This window comes from Petaurus breviceps, unplaced genomic scaffold, assembly GCF_028583685.1.
Source record: "Petaurus breviceps papuanus isolate PSGF00001 unplaced genomic scaffold, PetGlider_PUasm1.0 90879, whole genome shotgun sequence".
In the NCBI taxonomy this organism is placed as follows: Eukaryota; Metazoa; Chordata; class Mammalia; order Diprotodontia; family Petauridae; genus Petaurus; species Petaurus breviceps.
The window spans coordinates 7,580,962-7,598,839 of record NW_027187368.1 but is presented as its reverse complement, the minus strand read 5'-3'; positions in this window follow the sequence as shown (position 1 = coordinate 7,598,839).

The following is a 17,878-nucleotide window of genomic DNA, read 5'->3' as shown; positions in this document are numbered from 1 at the left end:
ACACGGTAATTGTATCCCCAGAATTTGGCACAATGTCTGGCAAGTTATGGGTGATCAATGAATGTTTATTGGAATGATTGGAGTGAATTCTTCATTTCCTTTTGAAGAAAACCAAAATTCATCCAAACTTATACTATATTTAAGAGATTTTCTCCTAAGGACTACTCTTAGGTAGAGAGGTATAATGAGTTAGACAATGCAAGAAGAACCTGATTCCCTAGCTTTTTAATCCTGTTCCTCTAATTCATAAGTTTTGTCTATAGGAGCTAAATACCAGAGCCTATATGACACGTGACATAGATGAGGACATTTACACTCATAGAAATGAAATTACTTGCCCAAGTTTGGAGAATTAACATATAACATATCTTGGTCTAGAACTTAGGTCCAGTACTTGTTATATCACACTTTGGGACACTTTTCACCTAAAGATTTCCATAGTGCTCTCTCAGGAGATTAAAGACAAGAGAGATTTTAAGGAAGGACTAGGGATTTAACTGAAACAGTTCAATGGTTTAAACTCTAAAGTTCTTCAAAGAGATCTAAATGAAACACTCCATTTGCTTTTGGGCATCTGGAATTGTGGCTAGTGTGCTCTAGTTCAGATTTACATGACTTTGTATTTTGACTGATGAAGAAAATGGCAAAGGTCCAGAAAATTATGGAGAGAAACATCCTAGGAAAATCTAGTTAACCAGAAGATATTAAATTCATAAAATATTTTGGCTTGAATTTCAGTTTTCTGGGAATGTTTGGGCTAGACTTAAACTTGGTCAACTTTTGATTTGTCAGGTCTCATGTCAGATGAGCCCTCTGAACTGAGAATCCGATAATTTTTGAGAAAAGAGGAACAATCCTCTGTTAAATATGTACATTGTATTGTGGAAGGTGGGAATATTGGAATGAATGGATGAAAAAGTATTTACTAAACTCTGAATATGTACCAAGTGTGGTGCTAAGTGCTGGGAATACACATACCAAAGAAAAGACAAAAAGATGCCTTCAACTTCATTACATTTTAATGAGGAACATAAAACAGAAAGAAGAATCTTGAGTAGGGAGGGGCAGTTTGGTCCAGAAAATTACAGGGATGTTGAGTAGAGCCATAGAATGATATTGTCTTTCCTGGAGTAATCGGAGATAATCTGACTAGGTTTTCAGAATTGGAAAGAGTAGGCATGTAGAAGTGAAGTGAGGACCCAGAGAACCCTGGAGGTAGAGTTCCTGGAGCCCTGATGAAAGGCATGAATGAAGTAACCTTAATTCAAGACAGCATGGCCCCAGAACCCTATTATTTTACTGGCATAGTTAATTTCTTATGAGAAAATCCCTTCTAGAAATTCAGATAAGTAACTGTTCTGAAATTTAGAATCTTATGTAATTGCCTGGGATGCAAAGGTGCAGCAGCAAGCACCCCAGCATCCCCAGGGTGACTGCCAACACAGGTTCTTGGATCTACTTTTCTAAAGGAAAGCAACTCAAAATGGGTTAACAAGCTTACTTTAATCAATCAAACATATCATTTATCTTGTTCAGGGTCAGCACCCTGAACTTCAGAATATACAGATAGAAGTTACAAGAAAACAGAAAAACATATCAAGCAGACAGGTCTCCAACTGTCTTGACCATTACATCCATACTTAGTTACCAGAGAGGGAAGCATCAACATCTGGGTTTTTCAAAACCAGGAGGCTCTCAACAGCGGCCCAGACTCTCATCTGGTCAAATCACACAACACTTCTCAAAGTGAGCCCCAAAACAATGCCTCACATCAGGGATTATATAGCCTTCTCTTGGCTCAGAAAATGTAACAACCCTCTTGACCCACTGCCCAATCACAAAGTATCTCCTGAAAAACAAGCCTGCCACCACAGGCTCCAGGTACACTTAACTTAGGGGCAGGGAAGATCTTACACAATACAATATTAGAAAGATAGCAACAATATAAGTTTACATTTCCATTACAAGAGGTTAAGTGACTTGTCTAATGTCACACTGCAAGGATGTGGCAGAGATAGGATTTGAACCCAAATTTTCCTGATACAGAAGCCAGCTCTCTTTCTACTATACTGTGCAATCTCTGTATTATTTGACAGATTGTAGATCACTATTATATGAATTATTTGATTCCTTTTTCAATGCCCCTGTGAGATAGAGAAGGCAGTAATAGATATTATATCCATTTTATAGATGAGAAAACTGATTCCCAGAGAGAAGAGAGTTGTCATACATCAGTGTATGTGTAAATAAATGGCATAAATTGGTGGCACAGTCAGGATTAAAATATACTTTACTAGCTACAAATGATATAAAACAGATTCCTGAAGCATGGAGTCAAAGGGACAATAAAAAAAAAGAAAAACAAAAAACAAAACCAAAACAAACAATAACAACAATTGATCTTACCAATTTTTAGGGCTGGACAAGGGCAAAGTATACAGAAACAGGAGGCCCAGACAAGTCATGCCTACACTGGGATTCAAGCTAAATAAGTGGACTCCAGCAGAGATCAACACATACTGGGTATATGACTCTCATCTTCAGGCAAGAATAAAACTTTGTGGAGACAGTTACTTTGCAGACAGGTGAGGTGTGGCGTTTGCTTCTCTGTCTAATTTCCCCATTATCTGGGAGGATAGTAGGACCTGGTGTTATCAACAGAAATATCTTATCGGTAGTAGCACCTGGCTCTTGGCTAGACATGGATGGAGCTCATTAGAATATTTTTGGTGTAGGCCTTTAATACATCTACTCAAGCTCCTGGTGGCTTTTCCTCCTTTTCATTTGAGGATGTTCACTCTCCCCGTGTACATGCAGAGAGAAGGCTGTGAAAATTCTAAAGAAATGAAGTTAGCTGTTGAGCTAGTAGAATCAACGATTTCAGCATTTGATCCATCATCTATCTCTTTCTTCAACTTGTGAGCTAGAATACTACTTATCTCTGACTAGATATGAGGCCTTGGGCTGGTCATCTAACCTTACAAAAAATACCCCCACCCCTTTTTAAATTCAAAAATGGAGGGGAAGGTCAAACTAGATGGTCTCTGACATCCTTCCATTTCTAAACATTTTCAACATTATTATCATGTCTTCTAAGATACTTTCTAATTCTGATGGGATCCTCTGACCAGGTCAGAGTAGTGAGAACAGGTTTGGGATGTGGTGGGGGTTAGGACTGGAGGGAGAAATAGACTAGAGGGTTATATAGGGGCACAAGAGAAAAGGGAAGATGTGCCTAGCCTGCTATGATGGAACATAATACCTTTGCAATTGCTCTAAAAGTCCTAAGATTTGCTATTCATACTTTTTATTATATTCACAATATAAGGGAAATAAGGATAAATCCCATTACTATAGCACTTTAAGGTCCATGTGTTATCCCTTTTCTCACAGTTTGTGAAGTTGTTGCAAGGGTGCACTGGCAAATGTTTAAAAATTGTCTCTGTGTGCATGTGTATGTGTGTATATATGCACATGCATATAACTATCTATATGTATATACATATAAACGCACATATGCCCACATATACACACACATATATATCACTTAAGTTTAATCTGCATCATGAACATTTTCTCCACCATTTTTCTGAGTCTAGACAATTAACAAAATAAATCAATCCCTGATTTATGAGGTACAAATTCACTTTAACTTTTTTAAACAATCAGCTCTCACAAATTGGTTCCAATACACTCCTCTGCAAGGGTTAAAGGATGCAGAAGAATTTGTGGTTAAATCACTGTGGGTAAACCCCTCCACTGATAGAGTTTCACAGACAGAATATGACGTAATAGAGAATTTTAGGGAGTTTCCTAAGTAACTCCAAAATTGACTAGCTTTCCCAATGTCATACAGTTGGCAAGTAGTAGAGGCAGGATTTTAATTCCTGACTTCATCCCCAATAGAATTCAGGCTCTTTGAAGGTAGAAAATGTGCAATTTTTCAAGGCATGGGGCTAGAAATTGGTCCTAGGCAACTGATACCACTGGATTTACTTCTGGGGGGATTCCTGAGAATATTTGGGGACTGGGGTCCTCCTAAGGAAAGGGAAGTATCAAGCACTTCAGCTTTCATACATTGCTTGTAATTATTCCCATGAAGGCAAAGCATAGTTTTCTGCAGAATGTACTTGACTTGGAGCCAAGAAGCCTGGCTTTTAGTCCTAATTCTGCCACAACAAAGTTGTTTTACTTCTTTGAACTTCAAGTTTCACGGGCTAGGTAAGCCGTAAGGAAATTTTAAGTTCTGACTTTCCACTTTCTTATGCTCTAAAATTCCACATGCCAAGGGCCTTTCCAGCTCTAATATTCTATATTCTCTAATTCTATAGATACAAACACATCAGGGTGGAAATGAAAGAGAGGAAAGGAGGGAGTGGGAGGACAAATCTGCCAGTAAGGTGAAGAGAGATATTTCCCCATGGAGGGAGTGAAGAGAGGTTAAAGGCATATTGATCTTGAGGAGGAAAACATTCCCGTTGCTTTTCATCCTCCTTTCATATGATCTGGCATCAAAGGAAGGTCTGTTACTGAGCTTGGCTTTAGCGATTGCTAGAAAAGATACAGCAGACAAACTACCGTTTGCTGACACTGAAAGCACCAAAGTTATTTTTGATAATATAAACTGTGCTGCACGAAAGGATGATGCAGAACAAGATAGAACATGTTTGAGGGTGATGAGTGGAGCAGGAGCCAAGGACATGGAACCTCTTGAAAAATAATAACTATTATCTTTCCCTGTGCTTATGCAGCGCCTTTCTTCCAAAGCCGGGAAACAGCAAAACCACTCAGCTCAAAACAAAAGGGGCAGAGGTGACTTAGACTTTTCTGATGCCTTTGATGTTATATGTCTTTGGATTCTCGGGACAATCATCAAAGAACGACTTTCCTGTAAGTTTCCTGTTGACTCAGTAATAGCCCTTTGGAATGGCCCTCATAGACTCACAGACTATTAGTGGTGAAATAGAGCTTAGAAACCATCTAGTCCAACCCTCTCATTTTATAGAGGAGGAAACTGAGACCAAAAGAAGGAAAGTTTCTTGAACAAGGTCACAGAGCAAAGGAGCAAAGCTGGGACAGGAATACTGATTGTCTGATTCATTCACCATGTCAGCCTCCTACTGAGTAAATTCCAGTGACTCCCTATTGCTTTCAGAATCAAATAATAAAGTCCTTGATTTGACATTCACATTTCTTCAAAATGTTGTCTTAGTATCTTACTAGTTTTCTTACATAATATTGTTCTCCACAGACTCTACAATCTAATTGTAATTGGTCTTATTGTTGGGTATCACATGTGATAATCCATCTCTCATATTCATATCTGTATCAGCTATCTCCCATACATAGAAATCTCCTCTTTCACTTTCCTCTCTTAGAATCCAATTCCTTGACGAATTAGTTCAAATCACCACCATCTACAGAAACTCTTCTCCAGAATCTCTAGTTACTATTGCCTTCATCTCTAAGGTTATGGTTTTTTTCAGTGGTATCAGTTATATATACATACAAAATACATGCACAACCATATATGTATATAGACATATATGTACATATATAAAATCATTGAAGATACGGTTTGTTTTTTTCTTTGTATCCTCTAGCATTTATTACAATGCCTGACACATAATAGACTGAATATTTTTTGAATTGCTGATTGTTCTAATTGTATTGTGCCTATAACTTTCCATAGAACCGTAGAATCTCTCATGGCTCCTGCCTTAGCAAGTCCCAGCTCTAAGCAAAGCCCTACTTTTTGCTTTCTCTTTTCTTGTTCTGGGGCTGTTGAGCATTGCTGAGCTGGGGGTGGGGGTGGGATAAAGAAACAGGGAGGAGAGTTTCAAGCTATGATACCTGAGTTGGATCCTCATTGAAGCTCATTAGTACTATTATTCACATTGGATTGACTTCATGTTCATATCCATGTAGGGGATATTTCAAGCATTTTGCATTCTTCCTATATGTTCATCTCTATTCTACTCCCTCACCTTCAACACTCTATAGGTAAGTGGCAAAAGAAAACAGGAGATATTGGCTCATTGAAACTCAGAATCTGTCCATTTATAGCCTACCCTTTGGAATGCAGTAGACCATATGTAACCCGTTTCCCCCTCCTTTTCTCCCCTCCCTTCCCCCCTCCCTTTCCTCCCTTTCCTTCCTCCTTTTCCCCCTCCCTTCCCCACCTTCCTTTCTTTTCCTTTGCTCTTTCTTCATTATTTCCCCTTCTTTCTTTCACTTCTCTTTTTTTTTCTTTATCTTCATTTATTCTCTCTTCCTTTTGCAAAGAAAAGGGTGCTTATTTCTAAAGGTACTTAGAACACTTCTTTTTTTTTCAGGACTAAACTATCCTTGATCATATTCCCATCTCATGTCCTCCAAAATCTTCTCCTCCCTCTCTCCCCCTTTCCTTTCTCCCTCTCTGCTATCTCCTTCCACTTTGCCTTGATTATTCTCAAGTGTCCTTTACCCTAAACAGAAAATTTATCTCTGATCATCCCCTATAGCTACTGTCTTCATTGTCCTTTCCTACATTGTAGAAACTTTCAGAATAAAGCATCTTCAGTCCATGAGTCTGCTTCCTCACTGGACATTCTCCAGTCCTCAGATGGATAATAACTGGATGAAGCAAGCCAAGATCATGAATCCAGTAAAAGTCACAGTGAAGATGGAGATAAGGAGAAAGTAAGTGCCATAGATCCAGGAAGGAAGAATCCAGTTTCTTAGAGATAAGCAAGACATGGGGCTCAAAGGAGGTATTGTGGGCCCAATCAGGCAGATGGATTTCAGGATCTGACACATCTACAAAGGCAAATATTCAAAGGAGGTCAATAAGAATAGTGCCAGGAATAGGGTTATGACCTGGACTAGGACTGTCTGTCTTTTGGCCTATTTTTATGTCCCCTATAGGTACGAATGGCTCTGGTGTCAGAGATAAACCTGGCCAGAAACAATAGGAGACCTATTTGTGATCAATATTTGGTGAAACTATTAGTCATCCCACTCTTTACTATTTCATAAAGCAGAGTTGAAACTTGGGTGACAGAATGCTCAAAAAGACATACGGAATTTTAGCTGGACATATCTATATCTGTGGGGGCCTGGGATATAACTGGGAAAATAAAAAAATCACTGCCCTTCCCGCTGGCCTTGCTGGTGGACTTACAATATGAAGATGAGATGAGCAAGGAAGAAATGAAAGTGCTGCATGTGCTGACCTCCTCCTCTCGTCTTCCTGATGGGATCCTTGGTGCATTCTTTGTCTTTTCTTCCTGTGACACTCCTCTTAACAGCTTTCTCAGTGTTCTTTTCTCCATTCAGATATTCCCTTTGCTTTCTTCCCATCGTCCCCTGTTCCCCCTAGTTAGGCAGGGCCACTTACTTGCTTTTTCTACACAACTACTGATGAATGGAATGAAATGATATTTAAATTTAGACCAGAAAATAGGCAATTTATGAACACCTGGAAAAACAACACATATCCATTTGAGTACTTAGCAATGACCTGCAAGAGTGAATGCACAGAGGGCCAATGACTTCCTAGGGAAGATTCACTTTTTGAGGGTCAAATCTTCAGTTGCTGAAGTGAGCTCTATTTTTTTTCTTAAACTCAACAGACAGCATCTTCAGAACCTAATTTGATTTTGATTGATTTTTGAAACTTGAAACACTTCTAAACTAATTTTCAGTATATTACTCTTGTCAACGCTTAAAGATTTTGTCAGGAGGAATTTGCTGAACAGACATAGTAATTTTGTTTCTCATTTTGGCACATCACCCCTAAAGAGGAGGAGCAGGGAGGGGAGGGTCTGTTACTACAGCTGCTGTTATTAGAATATACATTGCAATTACTTTGCTTCTATTTTGAGGCTCTCTCGAACAGCTCAAGTTCTATCTAGTATATACTGGAAGCCTTGAAATAAGTAGTGTAAAAAGAGGCAGTTGGGTTCTTATCCTGACTCTGGTGGTATGACCTTGGGGAAGTCACTTCTCTATGGGTTTCCGTTTCTTCATCTTTCTGATGTGGTTAGTCTAGATGATTTCAAAGTACCTTTATAGTTCTAATATTCTATATTCTAATAATTCTTCCATCTCTAACCTTCTATGTTCTATGGTACTATGAAGTTCTATTTTTTTATGATGTTGTCCATTCCTATTGCATATCCTGAGACTTATTAACATATGCTAGTGACAATTTCAATGGGGATAAAGGTCTAAAATCGCAGTCAATACATTAATTGATACAAGGTGGAAAAAGAAATAAAGAAAACCTCTTTGAAAACATAGAACAATATCTTTCCTTACAAAATGTGGGGGCCCTGTTAACATCATATACACTTTTGTCTTGCCACTGTCAGCATATCCAGGGGGGGCCAACTGGAAATCATGATAACATCACAAGATAATAACCAAGCCTGCACTGACATTAAGCTGCAAGGCCTTTCAAAGAGTCATTCCCTTTTATTGCTGTTTCTACCCAGGATCTGTGGTGCAGGGACAGATGGACTGTCTCATCTTAACAAACCAAGTGACCACGAATGACTGTGTTCTAGCAACCTGATAATCATTCCTGTTCTCTGCCAGAGGCTGGGTCTTTTAAAGGCAAAGGAAAGAAAATTATCTCTGGAAAAAATATTTGCAGGTGCAAAGACAGAGAATTATAGATGGTTGTGGGGGCAGATGTGTCGGCTGCTGCCCCTCTGCATAGCAAATTAGGAGTTTAAATATGCTACAAATGTGCTGTGTATTTTTTGGGACCAGTTTACATTTGGATAATATAATTAGTAGTGTAGTTACCAATCCCTACTACCCACTCACAGAAAATAGGAAGTGGTGATCAAGACAAGGATTTTAGAATATTTGATTCAATTCAATTCAGAGACTTTATTTTTCAACTTCATAAATGTACATTTCAAAAGAGGCCTATCTCAACATACAAACATAGAGATACCAAATACTCCAGGCCTCACTCTGCATACCCGTCTAAAATGAAAGAGTGGGAAGAAATCATCCCCAAGGTTACTGCTAGTTCTAACATTCTATACTCTATAATAGTGGTGTCAAACTCAAATAGAAACCTGTTTCACTAAACCATAAAGAGGGATCGCCGTGACAGTCTGGCTGTACAATGCCTTCTAATCCCGAACTCCATGATTCAACTTGTGGAACAATACAGTAGGATATCAGGGCTGGAGATCATCTTGAGCTGAAAGTGATCTTAGGCAGGAAGGAAGGAAAGTTAGAGGTTACTTTGTCTAACCTTCTGATTTTCAGAGGGTAAGTGGGTTAGTGGCTAAGTCAGCCCTCAAAACCATGTTTGCTGACTTCTAGTCTAATAGTCTTCCTATTTCATCTAGCTTCTTGCTTTGGACAATTTAACTGCAAAGGCTGAAAATATCAGAGGAAAGAATTTTTGTCAGAACAATGTTATATACATACATCAATTTGCTAACTTAAAAGTGTTATAAATGCTACTTATAATCATCATCATCATCATATTTATTACATATTATAATATTTTATATTTATTTATGACATATAATATCCAATATACTATACAACAATATCATTACATTAGTTATATATTCTATAACATATTAATATATTTATGTAATGTATATCATATATAGCAACAATATATATAATATAACCTATATAACAACACAGTTTATATAATATACATGTGTTTTTATTATTATTGTTATTGTTTATTGTTGTTGTTATTATTATTTCCTGGATGTGAACTTTTATTCCCTGGAAGTGAACTTCTGTGCCTTTGTTCAAAATATCTCTAAGCCTCAATTTTTACACACCCTTGACAGTTCAATTCATGGTTTGCTCCTTTTCTGAAGTCTTCCCTGAGTACTCCTGTCCAGACCACCCTTTCTCTCAAATATCATGAAAGTACTTTGCATAGTACAATAAAACATCTCTTCAGTTACAGTCACAAGATCTGAGTTCAAATCCTGACTCTAATATTTACTATCTGTGCAACTATGAGCAAGTGGCCCCTAACGTATATCCTGTAAGGGAGTGTTCTACACACCTGCTTAATAAATACTTGTTAAACTTAAAATGAATTAAATTTTAGAAAAATAGGCCAGGACCACTTTGTGTGAGGGCTTGAAGAACTAACCTTTAGAAAATAGGGAGTGTCATCACTGGGCTCTGGGCATTTGCAGAGTTCCCAATTATAATGAAGAAGATCACTGAAAAGGAATATCACTTATAATATCTCCTCTACATTCTTTTTTCCCTCCTTTTGGAGGTGAAAGGTAGGGCAATTGGGGTTAAGTGACTTGCCCAAGGTCACACGGCTAGTTTTGTGTTAAGTGTCTAAGGCCGGATGTGAACTCAGGTCCTCTTGACTCCAGGGCTGGTGCTCTATTCACTGTGCCACCTAGCTGTCCCCCCTCCTCTACATTCTTGACAGTTTTCTTTAGGCAAGACAGATTCTATAGTCCTGGAACCAGGAGGGTGTTGATGTTGTTCAATCATTTCAGTCATGTCAGACTTTTTGTGACCTCTTGTTGAGGTTTTCCTGGCAAGATACTGCAGTGGTTTGCCATTTCCTTCTTCAGTTCATTTTACAGATAAGGAAGCTGAGGCAAACAGGCTTAAGTGACTTACCCAGGGACACACAGCTAGTAAGGCTGGATGTGAACTAGGGCCTTCTTAACTCCAGGCCAGGCGCTCTATCCACTGCTAGAGCCAAGATGACCAGAATTCATATCCAACCCTGGATAATTCTTTGACATGTGTGAGATTCTGAGCAAGTCACTATGCCATTCTCTGCCTCAGTTTCCTCATCTGTAAAATAGAGATAATAGCATCTATCTTTCAGTGCTGTTGTGAGGCTTAAATGAGATAATATTTGTAAAACACTTTTTAAGTCTTAACAGACAATGCAAATGTTGGTCATTGATTACTATTATTATTATTATCATCATTAAGCAGTTTAAAAATAATAGAATATTATCTTGGGATTTAGGCCTTCAAAGTACTTTACAGATAATCTAATTTAACAAATGCACACACATATAATACATATACACATATATAATGCATATATACACACATATATGTATATATACACATATACAGCCCAGGTTAACTTCAAATAAATACATACATATATACATATACACACATATTACTCTGGGCTAAAAATGACTTATGCAAGTTCACATAGAAAATGCATATTAGATATTTGGGATTCAAGTCTAGATCTTATAACTTAAGAACCATGCTAACAACTATATCATGTTGTCTATTTCTATTTGTAAGTTTTATTTTATCTTATTTTATTTCTCAATTACGTGTAATTAATTTTTTTTTCTTTTTGGAGGGTGGAGGGGAGGGAAAGTTAAGTGACTTTCCCAAGGTCACACAACTGGTGTTAAGTGTCTGAGGCGTGATTTGAACTCAGGTCCTCCTAACTCCAGGGCCAGTACTCTCTTCCCTGTACCACCTAGCTGCCCCAACTATGCCGCCTCGCTGCCCCACAATTTTTAAAATTTGAATTAAAAATCTCTCTCTACAACTCAACCATAGCTCCTTGAGAAGGGAAGTAATTTGATATAGATTATATCTGAAGTCCCGCAAAGCATGTTTCCATGTTAGCCTTGTTGGAAAAAAAAGAGATAGAAAAACAAAAAGAATGCAAGGAAAATAGAGGAAGATAAAAATATGCTTTAATCTGCATTCAGACTCTATCAGTTCCCTTTCTGAAAGCAGAGAACATTTTTCATTATAAGTCCTTCAGAATTGTCAGAGATCATTGTATTGCTCAGAATAGCTAAGTCAGTCACAGTTAATCACTATACAATTTTGTTGTTATGTACAATGGTCTCCTGGTTCTGTTTACTTTGCATCAGTATGTGTAAGGTTTCCCAGGTTTTTCTGAGAGCATCCTGCTCATCATTTTTGATAGCACAATAGTATTCCATCACAATCATAAACCATAACTTTTTTTAGCCATTCCTTAATTTCTAATATTTTGCCACTGCAAAAAAAACCCACAAAAAAATAAAAAAAACCTGCTATAAATATTTTTGCACATTTATGTCTTTTTCCTTTTCCTTTGATCTCTTTGAGATACAGACCTGGTAGTGGTCTTGCTGAACCAAAAAGAATTCATAGTTTTATATCACTTTGGGTATAGTTCTAAATAATTCTCCAGAATGGTTGGATAAGTTCAGTAACTCCACAAACAGTTCATTAGAGTACTTATTTTTCCTTCATCCACTCCAACATTTATCATTTTCCTTTTATGTAATATTAGCCAATCTAATTAGTGTAAGGTGATATCTCAGAGTTATTTTAATTTTCATTTCTCTAATCAATAGTGACTTAAAACATTTTTTTCATGTGACTATAGTTTTGATTTCTTCTTCTGAAAATTCCCTTTTCTATCTTTTGACCATTTACCCATTAGGGAAAGACACTTATTCTTATAAATTTGACTCAGTTGTCCATATATTTGAGAAATGAGTACTTTATCAGAGAAATTTGCTATAATTCCCCTATCCCCCAGATTCCTCCTTTTTTTTGAATCTTGGCTGCATTGGTTTTGTGTATGTGAAAATGTTTTAATTTAACGTAATTAAAATTATCCATTTTATATTTCAAAATGCTCTCTATCTCTTCTTGGGCCATAAATTCTTCCCACATCCATAGAACTGGCAGGTAAAAATTTCCATGCTTATCTCATTTACTTATGGTATCATCCTTTATGTGAATCATGTATCCATTTTGACCTTATCTTGGTATATCACATGAGATGTTGATCTATATTACTAGTTTTTTTCAAACTACCTTCTAGTTTTCCCAGCAACTTTTATCAAATAGTAAATTCTTTTCCCAAGAGCTTAGATTTTGGGTTTATCAAACAATAGGTTACTATGACCATTTACTACTGTTTCTTTTATGCCTAATCTATTCCACTGATCCACCACTCTATTTCTTAGCTAGGGCAAGATTATTTTCATGATTACCACTTTGTAATATAATTTGAGATCTGGTACTAGAAGCCCACCTTCATTATTTTTTCCCCAACAGATTTCCTTGTTAATCCTGATATTTTGTTCTTCCAGATAAATTATATTATTTTTTCCAGATCTATAAGATAATTTTTGGGGAGTTTTATTGGTATGACACTGAATAAGTAAATTAAGTAGAATTATCATTTTCTGATATTAGCTTGGCCTACCCAGAAGCAATTGATATTATTTCAAATGTTTAAATATGACTTTATTAGTGTGAAACATGTTTTGTAATTCTGATGATTATTAAATGTATTTCCCTCCATTCTATTTCCCCTCTGTTTTTTTTTCCTATTCTCTCTCCTTTCACTTTGTCACTCCTCAAGTGTTTTGCTTCTGATGATTGCTTCCCACAGTCTGCTCTCCCTTCTATCATACCCTCTGCTCTCATCCCCTTCCCCTCCTAATTTTCTCTAGGGTAAGATAGATTTCCGTACCCGAATAGGTGTTTGAGCCAATTCTGATGAGAGTAAGATTTACTCCCTCTTCTTCCTATCTTCCCCATCTTCCCCTCTGCCACAAAAGCTTTTTCTTTCCTCTTTTTTATGAGACAGTTTACCCCACTCTACCCTTCCCTTTCTCCCAATACATTCCTCTCCCACCCCTTAATTTTATATTTTATATAAATATTTTTTATATTTATTTTATATTATATTTTAGACATCATCCCTTATCGTCATATTTAGCTCACACCTGATATACTCCTATAGCCCTAATGATGAGAACGTTCTTAGGAGTCAAAGTATCTTCTTCCAAGTAGGAATGGAAACTTAAGTTCCTTGTAATTTCCCTTTCCTTTTTACCTTTACATGATGCTCTTCAGCTTCGTAGTTGAACATCAGATTGTCTATTCAGCTCTGTTCTTTGCATCCAGAATGCTTGAAAGTCTTCTACTTCACCGGATAGCCATTTTCCCCTGAAGGATCACACTCAGTTTTGCTGAGTAAGTGATTCTTGGTTTTAATACTCACTCCTTTGCCTTCTGAATATCATATCCCAAGTCCTCTGATCCTTTCTTGCAGAAGTTGCTAAATTTTATGTTATCCTGAATGTGTCTCCATGATCTCTGAATTGTTTCTTTTTGGCTGCTTGCAACATTCTCTCCTTGATCTGGTTGCTCTGGAATAGGACTATAATATTCGTGGGAGTTTTCATTTTGGAATTTCTTTCTGGAGATGATCAATGTACTCTTTCAATTTCTATTTTACCTTCTGGCTCAAGAATATCTGGGGTTTTTTCCTTCATAAATTATGAAAAATTATGTCAAAGATCTTTTTTTGGATCATGACTTTCAAGTGATACAATAATTTTTAGATTATCTCTCCTGGATCTATTTTCTGGGTCAGTTGTTTTTCCAGTGAGATAATTTGCATTGTCTTCTATTTTTTCCCATTCTTTTGTTTTATTGTTTTTAATATCTCATGAAGTTATTAGCTTCTATTTTCTTAATTCTAATTTTTAAGGAATTATTTTCCTCAGTGACCTTTTGTTTTCCTTTTCTATTTGGCCTAGTCTACTTTTTAAGAATTTTTTTCTTTAGTATTTGTACTTCTTTTTTCCATTTGACCATTTCTGCTTTTTAAGGCATTCTTTTCTTTATTGACTTTTTAAAAAAAAGAGACCTCTTATAGCATTTTGCCTCATCTTTTTTTTCAGGCATTATTTTCTTCAGCATTGTGTGTGTGTGTGTATGTGTGTCCTTTACCAAGGTATTGACACATTTTTCATGATTTTCTTGCATCACTCTTATTTCTCTTTCCAATTTTTCCACTACCTCTCTTACTTACTTTTTAAAGTCCCTTTAAAGTTCTTCCATAGCCTGAGACCAATTTTATTTTTCTTGGAGGCTTTGGATGTCGGAGCTTTGACTTTGTCATCTTCTGATCATGCGTTGTGATCTTCCTTGTCACCACAGTAACTTTTTATTGTCAGAATCATTTTTTTTTCTGTTGTTTGCTCATTTCCCCAGCCTATTTGCTAACTTTTAATTCTTTGCTACAGTAGGGCTCTGCTTCGAAGGTGGAAGGCCCACTGTCCCAATCTTCAGGGGTTTTGTGCAGCTTTTTGCAGAGATACTTCTAGGGACCTGCACGTTTTCAGTTCTTCCACAGTGGCATGATCTAAGGAGAGGTGTTTGCTGCTTTCCTGGCCTGGGCTTTGCTTTGCGATTCTTTTCTATCCTGGAACTGTGAGCAGGGTCCTCACTCCACTGTGGCCACAGGCTCTGGTGTGCTAGTGCTCTTGCTGCCCTGGGTCTGCCCCTGAGAACCATGACATGGATCTGAGCAGCAGCTGCTGCTGATTCATCGAATCTCCAGGCCTGCTCTTGATTTTCTGGGGCTGGGGCTGTGCTGTTGTGAGGTCTGTGTGCTCTCCTCACCCGGAGAGTAGAGCATTTCCTGCTGACCTTCTACTGTGTTTCCCCGATAATAAGACCTATCCCGAAAATAAGCCCTCCCCTTACTGTGTAAGATTCCTCTAAAATAAGCCCTCCCCCGAAAATAAGCCCTATTGAGATTGCTACTGTAGTGAAGGTGATCCCCTGCCCTACACGCTACATTGCGGTACCCTCTGTATGCACCATCCTCCCCTCCCCCTCCCGGTGAAACGCACGCCGCACTCCGAGCTGCATCCAATCAGAGCTGCAGCAGTGAGCGCGTCATCCTGTTCTTCCCCAGTGATTTGCTTATTGAATAAAGGTACATTTTTTAATTCACATTTACCTGTTTATTAAAATTGCTGTCAATGTTCATTAAAATAAGCCCTCCCCTGAAAATAAGCCCTCCGGTGTTTTTCTGTCCAAAAAAAATAATAAGACAGTGTCTTATTATCGGGGAAACACGGTAAGTTGTGCTTGGTGTCTTGCTGCCACTGCTGCCACTGATTCAGTTGCCCCAAAGCCTACTCCTGGTTTACTGTATCTCATTCTATGCTGGCCCAGCCTGCCTTGCACTATGCTCCTCTCTTGTCCTGGTACAAGAGACCTTTTCTGCCTGGTTGTCTTGGGCTGGAAAGTGATTTCATTCCATCTTTTTCTATTCAGTTTTGTTGCTCTAGAATTTGCATAGTCATTATTTAAAAGTATTTGGGAGGTTTGAGGGAGAGCTTAGGTGAATCCCTGCCTTTACTCTGCCATCTTGGCTACTCCTCCTGTGTGCTCTTATCTTTACGCAGGAAGGTATATTGTTCTCTTGTAGGGCTAACATGGTCCTTTAGGCCCTGGAACTGTGACCAGGTCCCCTGCACTCCTTTAGTCATATGTAGTAGTGCTCTTTTTCCCCTTGAACCTGAGACCAGGGTCCCCGTTCCTTTGTGAGTGAACACAAGCACTCTTTTCTACCCTGTCACTGTGACCAAGGACCTTGTACCCTTGAAGCCTTCATCTTCACCTTTATACTATGACCAAGAACTGTGTCTGGGCAATGCAACATGACCACAAGCCTAGTGCCAACAAAGAGTCCCCTGTAAATCTCTTTCTGATCAGTTGTCTAACCCCCTGTCTGTGGACTGAGAACTCCTGAAGCTGCTGCTGCCACTGTTGTTTCAGCTGTCTCCAAGGCCTGCTGCTGGTATTACCCCAGTATGACCTGTGCTATATTCTGGGACTGATGAGGGCTTTCCTGCTGACCTCCTAAATTGTATTGGGCTGGAAAATTATTTTGCCTCAATTTTTTGTTGGCTCTGCCACTCTAGAATTTAACTTGAGACATTCTTTTTAAGTTGTTTAGAGTGGAATTTGGATGAGTTCCCGCCTCTACTCTGTCTTCTTGCCTCCATCTCCCATTTATATGTTTTAAAAACTAATTACTTCATTCCATCCCTTCTAACCCTTATAACATTGGGTGGGGAAGGCAATCCAGTGTAATTAGCATAGCAGTTTACCTTCATATGGGGTTTATGTTTAAGCTAGGCCCTGCTGAGCTGAACATCTGGCAGGAGACTAAGGAGTGAAGGGATGAGGGAAGAGGACAGAAAGGCAGCTGGAAAAGAGCAGAGGAAAGATTATCACCATCTAACACTACTTATAATTATGCAGGCCATGAACAAACCACATTCATGCCAAAAATCCCATGCCTGGACTAATTCCAAATCAACCTGAACCATCCCAAATATACAACCTGCTTGAAATTTAAGCCAATTTCCTTTATTATGAACTTCCAATATCATGGAGATAAAAGGACCTTCCTTAATAATTCCCAGGAGACCAGGTGCAACAGCCTTCTCTTTGGACAGAGGCCAGTATTGCTGGATTGTAGGACTTAGAGCTGAGAGGGATTTTTGAGTTAATCTAGTCCAATACCCTCATTTTATAAATAAAGAAACCAAAGCAAAGTCAAAAGAGGTTAAATGATTGGCCCAATGTCACACAGGTAATCACTATAAGGATCTGGAATTTCAACTATAGTTTTTGACTCCAATTCAGGGTCTTTCCTAGTCTGCTGTGCTCTTCCGATTGAGCTGGCATATCCTTCTGGTTTATCCCAAGTCCAGGCTTTTTACAAGAGGACCGATTGCTATTGTTTAGCTTGAGTTATTCAGAAGTTGAAAACCCAGTTTTAAAATGCATTCCAATACGTACTTTTCCCCCAGATCACACAGACCAAAGGCCATGCCCATCTCGTGTGCATTAGAGCATATGACAATTAAACTGCCTATTTTGAGCAGCTGTTGTCAGTTTCCAGACTGGCTCTTATTAATTTCTCGGGTATTCAGATGAATCTGAGAGGTTTTCTTACCATTGAGGCATTGAATATACCTCAGTATTCAATCTCAGTTGGACTCCAAGGCACTGTTAATGAATAAGCATTTCTTCCTTGTCCTAATACCACATCAGCTAT